The sequence below is a fragment of the Triturus cristatus genome, chromosome 4_1 (genome assembly GCF_964204655.1).
Source record: "Triturus cristatus chromosome 4_1, aTriCri1.1, whole genome shotgun sequence".
In the NCBI taxonomy this organism is placed as follows: domain Eukaryota; kingdom Metazoa; phylum Chordata; class Amphibia; order Caudata; family Salamandridae; genus Triturus; species Triturus cristatus.
This window is the reverse complement of record NC_140585.1, coordinates 137,120,704-137,135,703: the sequence shown is the minus strand read 5'-3', so window position 1 is coordinate 137,135,703 and position 15,000 is coordinate 137,120,704. Positions and strand designations below refer to the sequence as shown.

The 15,000-nt window shown below is 39.6% G+C and overlaps 3 non-coding genes across 3 annotated transcripts; all 3 read left to right on the top strand.

The window, feature by feature from the left end:
• Positions 1-3,178: 3,178 nt before the first annotated feature.
• On the top strand, positions 3,179-3,251 carry TRNAR-UCG (transfer RNA arginine (anticodon UCG)). The gene has a single exon. It is a non-coding gene; the product is annotated as a tRNA-Arg (tRNA).
• Positions 3,252-7,222: 3,971 nt separating this feature from the next.
• Positions 7,223-7,295, top strand: TRNAR-CCU (transfer RNA arginine (anticodon CCU)). Its single transcript has one exon. It is a non-coding gene; the product is annotated as a tRNA-Arg (tRNA).
• A 2,232-nt stretch (positions 7,296-9,527) lies between these two features.
• On the top strand, positions 9,528-9,600 carry TRNAR-UCG (transfer RNA arginine (anticodon UCG)). Its single transcript has one exon. It is a non-coding gene; the product is annotated as a tRNA-Arg (tRNA).
• Positions 9,601-15,000: the final 5,400 nt, after the last annotated feature.

Genomic DNA, 15,000 nt, shown 5'->3' with positions numbered 1-15,000 from the left:
ATGACTGCGTGGCCTAATGGATAAGGCGTCTGACTTTGGATCAGAAGATTCAGGGTTCGAGTCCCTTCGTGGTCGTTTTTGGCCAATGGTCACACAATCTGCTTTACATTCAGAGTGGAAAAAGTATTTTCCAATACTCTTGTAGTCCTCACTTTCTCATTACTAATCATTAATAAAGTGGAGTACATACTGTAAACTCATTCAGGTTGCATCTTCAGTCTAACTACTTGTGCATTTTAGTGGCATTAAAAAGTGCTTCTATGCCGGCGCACTGAATATGTAATAGGTTTGCAGAATTTTGACGTGACAGAATGGGTTTTTAGCTTAAGTGTGTGTAGAAGAACTGCAAGGTGTGTGCCTATGTGTGCATAGAGTGCTACATTGGTAAAATATGTATGATTTGGGCAGTTAAAGTGCTGATTTTGCCTCAGAGTAAGAAAAGTACTACACAAAATGTATAAAGGATCAACACATTGGCTGCCTTTGCTGATGCCCCCGTTGCCTAATTTGTAATGCAATGGTTAAGTTGCAGAGTGTGGTTGAACTTGGTTAGGAGACTTGGTGCCTCTTTCCGTGTCCTGCTGATGATAAGGATGGCTTGATGCCATTTTCTAAGCCCAGTATATTGAGAAAAGAAGTAAGTGAAGAAGAAGTGTGGAGTCGAAAGTGGTTCTCCAATTTCTCTCCACTTGCTAAAATTGCAAAGTCTCCATTATAGCATAGAAGAGAGCGTTAAAGTCGGGGATGGAAGAGGATGAAAATGGGAAGTTTACTTATAGAGAGAAGTGAGAAATGCCCTGTGTGCACACACCAGTGTCTGACCACAGAATACATTTAAATATTGCCTCTAGAAAAGAGCTATGCATGTGTGCCTCAGTGGCCTAATGGATAAGGCACTGGCCTCCTAAGCCAGGGATTGTAAGTTCAAGTCCTATCTGAGGAGATAACAAAAATCCTCCATCTTTCTTTTCCAGAAAATTAGGTAGATTTATTACATGCTTCCTCTCAGAAGTTTATGAGGGATTAGGTACTTTGAAACGGTCCCATTTTACTTGTGTACACTTCACAGTCATGTTAGTGTTCTGAAACTGCAAAGTAGATTTTTAAATGCCTATTTTTGTGAGATGCATTTTCGACCGGCCAGAACATATTCCTTTGGAAAAAATGATTTGAATTGGATTGGTGTGAATCTTGTTTCTAGAGGTGGTGACAGGCTTTCAGCTACTTGAATAGGTCAAGCCAGGATTCATAAAACTTATACAACCTATGTGAGTGTGAAAAATTAGCATATGCAGGAAGGAGCAATTTGTACTACTTTCAAAACAGTTTCACTCCACGTCTGGAAACGTCCAGAGCTATGTAGAGCATTACAAATGAGCTTTAAACTCATGAGGAAAGAGCTTTGTATGCAAAAAGGAAAACAAAAGCATATCGTACTCATAAAATTCTCAATATATAGATTCCAAAAAAGTGCTTCCAGCGAAAAGAGCTGAAAGAACACTATGGAATGTAAACCTGAATACCTTTCAATAATATGTTCTCCATCCATGCATACCACCTACATGATAAAAATCATTTCAGGTGAGCGGATGACCGCGTGGCCTAATTGATAAGGCGTCTGACTTCGGATCAGAAGATTCAGGGTTTGAGTCCCTTCGTGGTCTTTTTGGCCAATGGTCACACAATCTGCTTTACATTCAGAGTGGAAAAAGTATTTTCCAATACTCTTGTAGTCCTCACTTTCTCATTACTAATCATTAATAAAGTGGAGTACATACTGTAAACTCATTCAGGTTGCATCTTCAGTCTAACTACTTGTGCATTTTAGTGGCATTAAAAAGTGCTTCTATGCCGACGCACTGAATATGTAATAGGTTTGCAGAATTTTGACGTGACAGAATGGGTTTTTAGCTTAAGTGTGTGTAGAAGAACTGCAAGGTGTGTGCCTATGTGTGCATAGAGTGCTACATGTGTAAAGTCTGTATGATTTGGGCAGTTAAAGTGCTGATTTTGCCTCCAAGTAAGAAAAGTACTACACAAAATGTATAAAGGATCGGCACATTGGCTGCCTTTGCTGATGCCCCCGTTGCCTAATTTGTAGTGCAATGGTTAAGTTGCAGAGTGTGGTTGAACTTGGTTAGGAGACTTGGTGCCTCTTTCCGTGTCCTGCTGATGATAAGGATGGCTTGATACCATTTTCTAAGCCCAGTATGTTGAGAAAAGAAGTAAGTGAAGAAGAAGTGTGGAGTCGAAAGTGGTTCTCCAATTTCTCTCCACTTGCTAAAATTGCAAAGTCTCCATTGTAGCATAGAAGAGAGCGTTAAAGTCGGGGATGGAAGAGGATGAAAATGGGAAGTTTACTTATAGAGAGATGTGAGAAATGCCCTGTGTGCACACACCAGTGTCTGACCATAGAATACATTTAAATAATGCCTCTAGAAAAGAGCTGTGCATGTGTGCCTCAGTGGCCTAATGGATTAGGCACTTGCCTCCTAAGCCAGGGATTATGGGTTCGAGTCCCATCTGAGGTGATAACAAAAATCCTCCCTCTTTCTTTTCCAGAAAATTAGGTAGATTTATTACATGCTTCCTCTCAGAAGTTTATGAGGGATTAGGTACTTTGAAACAGTCCCGTTTTACTTGTGTACACTTCACAGTCATGTTACTGTTCTGAAACTGCAAAGTAGATTTTTAAATGCCTATTTTTGTGAGATGCATTTTCGACCGGCCAGAACATATTCCTTTGGAAAAAATTATTTGAATTGGATTGGTGTGAATCTTGTTTCTAGAGGTGGTGACAGGCTTTCAGCTACTTGAAGAGGTCAAGCCAGGATTCATAAAACGTATACAACCTATGTGAGTGTGAAAAATTAGCATATGCAGGAAGGAGCAATTTGTACTACTTTCAAAACAGCTTCACTCCACGTCTGGAAACGTCCAGAGCTATGTAGAGCATACAAATGAGCTTTAAACTCATGAGGAAAGAGGTTTGTATGCAAAAAGGAAAACAAAAGCATATCGTACTCATAAAATACTCAATATATAGATTCCAAAAAACTGCTTCCAGCGAAAAGAGCTGAAAGAACACTATGGGATGTAAACCTGAATACCTTTCAATAATATGTTCTCCATCCATGCATACCACCTACATGATAAAAATCATCTCAGGTGACCGAATGACCGCGTGGCCTAATGGATAAGGCGTCTGACTTCGGATCAGAAGTTTGAGGGTTCAAGTCCCTTCGTGGTCGTTTTTGGCCAATGGTCACACAAACTGCTTTACATTCAGAGTGGACAAAGTATTTTCCAATACTCTTGTAGTCCTCACTTTCTCATTACTAATCATTAATAAAGTGGAGTACATACTGTAAACTCATTCAGGTTGCATCTTCAGTCTAACTACTTGTGCATTTTAGTGGCATTAAAAAGTGCTTCTATGCCGACGCACTGAATATGTAATAGGTTTGCAGAATTTTGACGTGACAGAATGGGTTTTTAGCTTAAGTGTGTGTAGAAGAACTGCAATGTGTGTGGCTATGTGTGCATAGAGTGCTACATGTGTAAAATCTGTATGATTTGGGCAGTTAAAGTGCTGATTTTGCCTCCGAGTAAGAAAAGTACTACACAAAATGTATAAAGGATCGGCACATTGGCTGCCTTTGCTGATGCCCCCGTTGCATAATTTGTAGTGCAATGGTTAAGTTGCAGAGTGTGGTTGAACTTGGTTAGGAGACTTAGTGCCTCTTTCCGTGTCCTACTGATGATAAGGATGGCTTGATACCATTTTCTAAGCCCAGTATATTGAGAAAAGAAGTAAGTGAAGAAGAAGTGTGGAGTCGAAAGTGGTTCTCCAATTTCTCACCACTTGCTAAAATTGCAAAGTCTCCATTATAGCATAGAAGAGAGCGTTAAAGTCGGGGATGGAAGAGGATGAAAATGGGAAGTTTACTTATAGAGAGAAGTGAGAAATACCCTGTGTGCACACACCGGTGTCTGACCATAGAATACATTTAAATAATGCCTCTAGAAAAAAGCTATGCATGTGTTCCTCAGTGGCCTAATGGATAAGGCACTGGTCTCCTAAGCCAGGGATTGTGGGTTCGAGTCTCATCTCAGGTAATAACAAAAATCCTCCCTCTTTCTTTTCCAGAAAATTAGGTAGATTTATTACCTGCTTCCTCTCACAAGTTTATGAGGGATTAGGTACTTTGAAACGGTCCCATTTTACTTGTGTACACTTCACAGTCATGTTAGTGTTCTGAAACTGCAAAGTAGATTTTTAAATGCCTATTTTTGTGAGATGCATTTTCGACCGGCCAGAACATATTCCTTTGGAAAAAATGATTTGAATTGGATTGGTGTGAATCTTGTTTCTAGAGGTGGTGACAGGCTTTCAGCTACTTGAATAGGTCAAGCCAGGAATCATAAAACTTATACAACCTATGCGAGTGTGAAAAATTAGCATATGCATGAAGGAGCAATTTGTACTACTTTCAAAACAGTTTCACTCCACGTCTGGAAACATCCAGAGCTATGTAGAGCATACAAATGAGCTTTAAACTCATGAGGAAAGAGGTTTGTATGCAAAAAGGAAAACAAAAGCATATCGTACTCATAAAATTCTCAATATATAGATTCCAAAAAAGTGCTTTCAGCGAAAAGAGATGAAAGAACACTATGGAATGTAAACCTGAATACCTTTCAATAATATGTTCTCCATCCATGCATACCACCTACATGATAAAAATCATCTCAGGTCAACGGATGACCGCGTGGCCTAATGGATAAGGCGTCTGACTTTGGATCAGAAGATTGAGGGTTCGAGTCCCTTTCTGGTCGTTTTTGGCCAATGGTCACACAATCTGCTTTACATTCAGAGTGGAAAAAGTATTTTCCAATACTCTTGTAGTCCTCACTTTCTCATTACTAATCATTAATAAAGTGGAGTACTTACTGTAAACTCATTCAGGTTGCATCTTCAGTCTAACTACTTGTGCATTTTAGTGGCATTAAAAAGTGCTTCTATGCCGACGCACTGAATATGTAATAGGTTTGCAGAATTTTGACGTGACAGAATGGGTTATTAGCTTAAGTGTGTGTAGAAGAACTGCAAGGTGTGTGCCTATGTGTGCATAGAGTGCTACATTGGCAAAATCTGTATGATTTGGCCAGTTAAAGTGCTGATTTTGCCTCCGAGTAAGAAAAGCACTACACAAAATGTATAAAGGATCGGCACATTGGCTGCCTTTGCTGAGGCCCCCGTTGCCTAATTTGTAGTGCAATGGTTAAGTTGTAGAGTGTGGTTGAACTTGGTTAGGATACTTGGTGCCTCTTTCCGTGTCCTGCTGATGATAAGGATGGCTTGATACCATTTTCTAAGCCCAGTATATTGAGAAAAGAAGTAAGTGAAGAAGAAGTGTGAAGTCGAAAGTGGTTCTCCAATTTCTCTCCACTTGCTAAAATTGCAAAGTCTCCATTATAGCACAGAAGAGAGCGGTAAAGTCGGGGATGGAAGAGGATGAAAATGGGAAGTTTACTTATAGAGAGAAGTGAGAAATGCCCTGTGTGCACACTCCAGTGTCTGACCACAGAATACATTTAAATATTGCCTCTAGAACAGAGCTATGCATGTGTGCCTCAGTGGCCTAATGGATAAGGCACTGGCCTCCTAAGCCAGGGATTGTAAGTTCGAGTCCTATCTGAGGTGGTAACAAAAATCCTCCATCTTTCTTTTCCAGAAAATTAGGTAGATTTATTACATGCTTCCTCTCAGAAGTTTATGAGGGATTAGGTACTTTGAAACGGTCCCATTTTACTTGTGTACACTTCACAGTCATGTTAGTGTTCTGAAACTGCAAAGTATATTTTTAAATGCCTATTTATGTGAGATGCATTTTCGACCGGCCTGAACATATTCCTTTGGAAAAAATGATTTGAATTGGATTGGTGTGAATCTTGTTTCTAGAGGTGGTGACAGGCTTTCAGCTACTTGAATAGGTCAAGCCAGGATTCATAAAACTTATACAACCTATGTGAGTGTGAAAAATTAGCATATGCAGGAAGGAGCAATTTGTACTACTTTCAAAACAGTTTCACTCCACGTCTGGAAATGTCCAGAGCTATGTAGAGCATACAAATGAGCTTTAAACTCAGGAGGAAAGAGGTTTGTATGCAAAAAGGAAAACAAAAGCATATCGTACTCATAAAATTCTCAATATATAGATTCCAAAAAAGTGCTTCCAGCGAAAAGAGCTGAAAGAACACTATGGGATGTAAACCTGAATACCTTTCAATAATATGTTCTCCATCCACGCATACCACCTACATGATAAAAATCATCTCAGGTGAACGGATGACCGTGTGGTTTAATGGATAAGGCGTCTGACTTCAGATCAGAAGATTGAGCGTTTGAGTCCCTTCGTGGTCATTTTTGGCCAATGGTCACACAATCTGCTTTACATTCAGAGTGGAAAAAGTATTTTCCAATACTCTTGTAGTCCTTACTTTCTCATTACTAATCATTAATAAAGTGGAGTACATACTGTAAACTCATTCAGGTTGCATCTTCAGTCTAACTACTTGTGCATTTTAGTGACATTAAAAAGTGCTTCTATGCCGACGCACTGAATATGTAATAGGTTTGCAGAATTTTGACGATACACAATGGGTTTTTAGCTTAAGTGTGTGTAGAAGAACTGCAAGGTGTGTGCCTATGTGTGCATAGAGTGCTACATTGATAAAATCTTTATAATTTGGGCAGTTAAAGTGCTGATTTTGCCTCCGAGTAAGAAAAGTACTACACAAAATGTATAAAGGATCGGCACATTGGCTGCCTTTGCTGATGCCCCCGTTGCCTAATTTGTAGTGCAATGGTTAAGTTGCAGAGTGTGGTTGAACTTGGTTAGGAGACTTGGTGCCTCTTTCCCTGTCCTGCTGATGATAAGGATGGCTTGATACCATTTTCTAAGCCCAGTATATTGAGAAAAGAAGTAAGTGGAGAAGAAGTGTGGAGTCGAAAGTGGTTCTCCAATTTCTCTCCACTTGCTAAAATTGCAAAGTCTCCATTATAGCATAGAAGAGAGCGTTAAAGTCGGGGATGGAAGAGGATGAAAATGGGAAGTTTACTTATAGAGAGAAGTGAGAAATGCCCTGTGTGCACACACCGGTGTCTGACCATAGAATACATTTAAATAATGTCTCTAGAAAAGAGATATGCATGTGTGCCTCAGTGGCCTAATGGATAAGGCACTGGCCTCCTAAGCCAGGGATTGTGGGTTCAAGTCCCATCTGAGGTGATAACAAAAATCCTCCCTCTTTCATTTACAGAAAATAAGGTAGATGTATTACATGCTTCCTCTCAGAAGTTTATGAGGGATTAGGTACTTTGAAACGGTCCCATTTTACTTGTGTACACTTCACAGTCATGTTAGTGTTCTGAAACTGCAAAGTAGATTTTTAAATGCCTTTTTTTTGTAAGATGCATTTTCGACCGCCAGAACATATTCCTTTGGAAAAAATTATTTGAATTGGATTGGTGTGAATCTTGTTTCTAGAGGTGGTGACAGGCTTTCAGCTACTTGAATAGGTCAAGCCAGGATTCATAAAACTTATACAACCTATGTGAGTGTGAAAAATTAGCATATGCAGGAAGGAGCAATTTGTACTACTTTCAAAACAGTTTCACTCCACTTCTGGAAACGTCCAGAGCTATGTAGAGCATACAAATGAGCTTTAAACTCATGAGGAAAGAGGTTTGTATGCAAAAAGGAAAACAAAAGCATATCATACTCATAAAATTCTCAATATATAGATTCCAAAAAAGTGCTTCCAGCGAAAAGAGCTGAAAGAACACTATGGGATGTAAACCTGAATACCTTTCAATAATATGTTCTCCATCCATGCATACCACCTACATGATAAAAATCATCTCAGGTGAACGGATGACCGCGTGGCCTAATGGATAAGGCGTCTGACTTCGGGTCAGAAGATTGATGGTTGAAGTCCCTTCGTGGTCTTTTTTGGCCAATGGTCACACAAACTGCTTTACATTCAGAGTGGAAAAAGGCTTTTCCAATACTCTTGTAGTCCTCACTTTCTCATTACTAATCATTAATAAAGTGGAGTACATACTGTAAACTCATTCAGGTTGCATCTTCAGTCTAACTACTTGTGCATTTTAGTGGCATTAAAAAGTGCTTCTATGCCGACGCACTGAATATGTAATAGGTTTGCAGAATTTTGACGTGACAGAATGAGTTTTTAGCTTAAGTGTGTGTAGAAGAACTGCGCAGTGTGTGCCTATGTGTGCATAGAGTGCTACATGTGTAAAATGTGTATGATTTGGGCAGTTAAAGTGCTGATTTTGCCTCTGAGTAAGAAAAGTACTACACAAAATGTATAAAGGATCGGCACATTGGCTGCCTTTGCTGATGCCCCTGTTGCCTAATTTGTAGTGCAATGGTTAAGTTGCAGAGTGTGGTTGAACTTGGTTAGGAGACTTGGTGCCTCTTTCCGTGTCCTGCTGATGATAAGGATGGCTTTATACCATTTTCTAAGCCCAGTATATTGAGAAAAGAAGTAAGTGAAGAAGAAGTGTGGAGTCGAAAGTGGTTCTCCAATTTCTCTCCACTTGCTAAATTTGCAAAGTCTCCATTCTAGCATAGAAGAGAGCGTTAAAGTCGGGGATGGAAGAGGATGAAAATGGGAAGTTTACTTATAGAGAGAAGTGAGAAATGCCCTGTGTGCACACACCGGTGTCTGACCATAGAATTCATTTAAATAATGCCTATAGAAAGAGCTATGCATGTGTGCCTCAGTGGCCTCATGGATAAGGCACTGGCCTCCTAAGCCAGGGATTGTAAATTCAAGTCCTGCCTGAGGTGATAACAAAAATCCTCCCTCTTTCTTTTCCAGTAATTAGGTAGATTTATTACATGCTTCCTCTCAGAAGTTTATGAGGGATTAGGTACTTTGAAACGGTCCCATTTTACTTGTGTACACTTCACAGTCATGTTAGTGTTCTGAAACTGCAAAGTAGATTTTTAAATGCCTATTTTTGTGAGATGCATTTTCGACTGGCCAGAACATATTCTTTGGAAAAAATGATTTGAATTGGATTGGTGTGAATCTTGTTTCTAGAGGTGGTGACAGGCTTTCAGCTACTTGAATAGGTCAAGCCAGGATTCATAAAACTTATACAACCTATGTGAGTGTGAAAAATTAGCATATGCAGGAAGGAGCAATTTGTACTACTTTCAAAACAGTTTCACTCCACGTCTGGAAACGTCCAGAGCTATGTAGAGCATACAAATGAGCTTTAAACTCATGAGGAAAGAGGTTTGTTTGCAAAAAGGAAAACAAAAGCATATCGTACTCATAAAATTCTCAATATATAGATTCCAAAAAAGTGCTTCCAGCGAAAAGAGCTGAAAGAACACTATGGGATGTAAACCTGAATACCTTTCAATAATATGTTCTCCATCCATGCATACCACCTACATGATAAAAATCATTTCAGGTGAACAGATGACTGCGTGGCCTAATGGATAAGGCGTCTGACTTCGGATCAGAAGATTGAGGGTTCGAGTCCCTTCGTGGTCGTTTTTGGCCAATGGTCACACAATCTTCTTTACATTCAGAGTGAAAAAAGTATTTTCCAATACTCTTGTAGTCCTCACTTTCTCATTACTAATCATTAATAAAGTGGAGTACATACTGTAAACTCATTCAGGTTGCATCTTCAGTCTAACTACTTGTGCATTTTAGTGGCATTAAAAAGTGCTTCTATGCCGACGCACTGAATATGTAATAGGTTTGCAGAATTTTGACGTGACAGAATGGGTTTTAGCTTAAGTGTTTGTAGAAGAACTGCAATGTGTGTGGCTATGTGTGCATAGAGTGCTACATGTGTAAAATCTGTATGATTTGGGCAGTTAAAGTGCTGATTTTGCCTCCGAGTAAGAAAAGTACTACACAAAATGTATAAAGGATCGGCACATTGGCTGCCTTTGCTGATGCCCCCGTTGCATAATTTGTAGTGCAATGGTTAAGTTGCAGAGTGTGGTTGAACTTGGTTAGGAGACTTAGTGCCTCTTTCCGTGTCCTACTGATGATAAGGATGGCTTGATACCATTTTCTAAGCCCAGTATATTGAGAAAAGAAGTAAGTGAAGAAGAAGTGTGGAGTCGAAAGTGGTTCTCCAATTTCTCTCCACTTGCTAAAATTGCAAAGTCTCCATTATAGCATAGAAGAGAGCGTTAAAGTCGGGGATGGAAGAGGATGAAAATGGGAAGTTTACTTATAGAGAGAAGTGAGAAATACCCTGTGTGCACACACCGGTGTCTGACCATAGAATACATTTAAATAATGCCTCTAGAAAAAAGCTATGCATGTGTTCCTCAGTGGCCTAATGGATAAGGCACTGGTCTCCTAAGCCAGGGATTGTGGGTTCGAGTCTCATCTCAGGTAATAACAAAAATCCTCCCTCTTTCTTTTCCAGAAAATTAGGTAGATTTATTACCTGCTTCCTCTCACAAGTTTATGAGGGATTAGGTACTTTGAAACGGTCCCATTTTACTTGTGTACACTTCACAGTCATGTTAGTGTTCTGAAACTGCAAAGTAGATTTTTAAATGCCTATTTTTGTGAGATGCATTTTCGACCGGCCAGAACATATTCCTTTGGAAAAAATGATTTGAATTGGATTGGTGTGAATCTTGTTTCTAGAGGTGGTGACAGGCTTTCAGCTACTTGAATAGGTCAAGCCAGGAATCATAAAACTTATACAACCTATGCGAGTGTGAAAAATTAGCATATGCAGGAAGGAGCAATTTGTACTACTTTCAAAACAGTTTCACTCCACGTCTGGAAACATCCAGAGCTATGTAGAGCATACAAATGAGCTTTAAACTCATGAGGAAAGAGGTTTGTATGCAAAAAGGAAAACAAAAGCATATCGTACTCATAAAATTCTCAATATATAGATTCCAAAAAAGTGCTTTCAGCGAAAAGAGATGAAAGAACACTATGGAATGTAAACCTGAATACCTTTCAATAATATGTTCTCCATCCATGCATACCACCTACATGATAAAAATCATCTCAGGTCAACGGATGACCGCGTGGCCTAATGGATAAGGCGTCTGACTTTGGATCAGAAGATTGAGGGTTCGAGTCCCTTTCTGGTCGTTTTTGGCCAATGGTCACACAATCTGCTTTACATTCAGAGTGGAAAAAGTATTTTCCAATACTCTTGTAGTCCTCACTTTCTCATTACTAATCATTAATAAAGTGGAGTACTTACTGTAAACTCATTCAGGTTGCATCTTCAGTCTAACTACTTGTGCATTTTAGTGGCATTAAAAAGTGCTTCTATGCCGACGCACTGAATATGTAATAGGTTTGCAGAATTTTGACGTGACAGAATGGGTTATTAGCTTAAGTGTGTGTAGAAGAACTGCAAGGTGTGTGCCTATGTGTGCATAGAGTGCTACATTGGCAAAATCTGTATGATTTGGCCAGTTAAAGTGCTGATTTTGCCTCCGAGTAAGAAAAGCACTACACAAAATGTATAAAGGATCGGCACATTGGCTGCCTTTGCTGAGGCCCCCGTTGCCTAATTTGTAGTGCAATGGTTAAGTTGTAGAGTGTGGTTGAACTTGGTTAGGATACTTGGTGCCTCTTTCCGTGTCCTGCTGATGATAAGGATGGCTTGATACCATTTTCTAAGCCCAGTATATTGAGAAAAGAAGTAAGTGAAGAAGAAGTGTGAAGTCGAAAGTGGTTCTCCAATTTCTCTCCACTTGCTAAAATTGCAAAGTCTCCATTATAGCACAGAAGAGAGCGGTAAAGTCGGGGATGGAAGAGGATGAAAATGGGAAGTTTACTTATAGAGAGAAGTGAGAAATGCCCTGTGTGCACACTCCAGTGTCTGACCACAGAATACATTTAAATATTGCCTCTAGAACAGAGCTATGCATGTGTGCCTCAGTGGCCTAATGGATAAGGCACTGGCCTCCTAAGCCAGGGATTGTAAGTTCGAGTCCTATCTGAGGTGGTAACAAAAATCCTCCATCTTTCTTTTCCAGAAAATTAGGTAGATTTATTACATGCTTCCTCTCAGAAGTTTATGAGGGATTAGGTACTTTGAAACGGTCCCATTTTACTTGTGTACACTTCACAGTCATGTTAGTGTTCTGAAACTGCAAAGTATATTTTTAAATGCCTATTTATGTGAGATGCATTTTCGACCGGCCTGAACATATTCCTTTGGAAAAAATGATTTGAATTGGATTGGTGTGAATCTTGTTTCTAGAGGTGGTGACAGGCTTTCAGCTACTTGAATAGGTCAAGCCAGGATTCATAAAACTTATACAACCTATGTGAGTGTGAAAAATTAGCATATGCAGGAAGGAGCAATTTGTACTACTTTCAAAACAGTTTCACTCCACGTCTGGAAATGTCCAGAGCTATGTAGAGCATACAAATGAGCTTTAAACTCAGGAGGAAAGAGGTTTGTATGCAAAAAGGAAAACAAAAGCATATCGTACTCATAAAATTCTCAATATATAGATTCCAAAAAAGTGCTTCCAGCGAAAAGAGCTGAAAGAACACTATGGGATGTAAACCTGAATACCTTTCAATAATATGTTCTCCATCCACGCATACCACCTACATGATAAAAATCATCTCAGGTGAACGGATGACCGTGTGGTTTAATGGATAAGGCGTCTGACTTCGGGTCAGAAGATTGATGGTTGAAGTCCCTTCGTGGTCTTTTTTGGCCAATGGTCACACAAACTGCTTTACATTCAGAGTGGAAAAAGGCTTTTCCAATACTCTTGTAGTCCTCACTTTCTCATTACTAATCATTAATAAAGTGGAGTACATACTGTAAACTCATTCAGGTTGCATCTTCAGTCTAACTACTTGTGCATTTTAGTGGCATTAAAAAGTGCTTCTATGCCGACGCACTGAATATGTAATAGGTTTGCAGAATTTTGACGTGACAGAATGAGTTTTTAGCTTAAGTGTGTGTAGAAGAACTGCGCAGTGTGTGCCTATGTGTGCATAGAGTGCTACATGTGTAAAATGTGTATGATTTGGGCAGTTAAAGTGCTGATTTTGCCTCCGAGTAAGAAAAGTACTACACAAAATGTATAAAGGATCGGCACATTGGCTGCCTTTGCTGATGCCCCTGTTGCCTAATTTGTAGTGCAATGGTTAAGTTGCAGAGTGTGGTTGAACTTGGTTAGGAGACTTGGTGCCTCTTTCCGTGTCCTGCTGATGATAAGGATGGCTTTATACCATTTTCTAAGCCCAGTATATTGAGAAAAGAAGTAAGTGAAGAAGAAGTGTGGAGTCGAAAGTGGTTCTCCAATTTCTCTCCACTTGCTAAATTTGCAAAGTCTCCATTCTAGCATAGAAGAGAGCGTTAAAGTCGGGGATGGAAGAGGATGAAAATGGGAAGTTTACTTATAGAGAGAAGTGAGAAATGCCCTGTGTGCACACACCGGTGTCTGACCATAGAATTCATTTAAATAATGCCTATAGAAAGAGCTATGCATGTGTGCCTCAGTGGCCTCATGGATAAGGCACTGGCCTCCTAAGCCAGGGATTGTAAATTCAAGTCCTGCCTGAGGTGATAACAAAAATCCTCCCTCTTTCTTTTTCAGTAATTAGGTAGATTTATTACATGCTTCCTCTCAGAAGTTTATGAGGGATTAGGTACTTTGAAACGGTCCCATTTTACTTGTGTACACTTCACAGTCATGTTAGTGTTCTGAAACTGCAAAGTATATTTTTAAATGCCTATTTATGTGAGATGCATTTTCGACCGGCCTGAACATATTCCTTTGGAAAAAATGATTTGAATTGGATTGGTGTGAATCTTGTTTCTAGAGGTGGTGACAGGCTTTCAGCTACTTGAATAGGTCAAGCCAGGATTCATAAAACTTATACAACCTATGTGAGTGTGAAAAATTAGCATATGCAGGAAGGAGCAATTTGTACTACTTTCAAAACAGTTTCACTCCACGTCTGGAAATGTCCAGAGCTATGTAGAGCATACAAATGAGCTTTAAACTCAGGAGGAAAGAGGTTTGTATGCAAAAAGGAAAACAAAAGCATATCGTACTCATAAAATTCTCAATATATAGATTCCAAAAAAGTGCTTCCAGCGAAAAGAGCTGAAAGAACACTATGGGATGTAAACCTGAATACCTTTCAATAATATGTTCTCCATCCACGCATACCACCTACATGATAAAAATCATCTCAGGTGAACGGATGACCGTGTGGTTTAATGGATAAGGCGTCTGACTTCGGGTCAGAAGATTGATGGTTGAAGTCCCTTCGTGGTCTTTTTTGGCCAATGGTCACACAAACTGCTTTACATTCAGAGTGGAAAAAGGCTTTTCCAATACTCTTGTAGTCCTCACTTTCTCATTACTAATCATTAATAAAGTGGAGTACATACTGTAAACTCATTCAGGTTGCATCTTCAGTCTAACTACTTGTGCATTTTAGTGGCATTAAAAAGTGCTTCTATGCCGACGCACTGAATATGTAATAGGTTTGCAGAATTTTGACGTGACAGAATGAGTTTTTAGCTTAAGTGTGTGTAGAAGAACTGCGCAGTGTGTGCCTATGTGTGCATAGAGTGCTACATGTGTAAAATGTGTATGATTTGGGCAGTTAAAGTGCTGATTTTGCCTCCGAGTAAGAAAAGTACTACACAAAATGTATAAAGGATCGGCACATTGGCTGCCTTTGCTGATGCCCCTGTTGCCTAATTTGTAGTGCAATGGTTAAGTTGCAGAGTGTGGTTGAACTTGGTTAGGAGACTTGGTGCCTCTTTCCGTGTCCTGCTGATGATAAGGATGGCTTTATACCATTTTCTAAGCCCAGTATATTGAGAAAAGAAGTAAGTGAAGAAGAAGTGTGGAGTCGAAAGTGGTTCTCCAATTTCTCTCCACTTGCTAAATTTGCAAAGTCTCCATT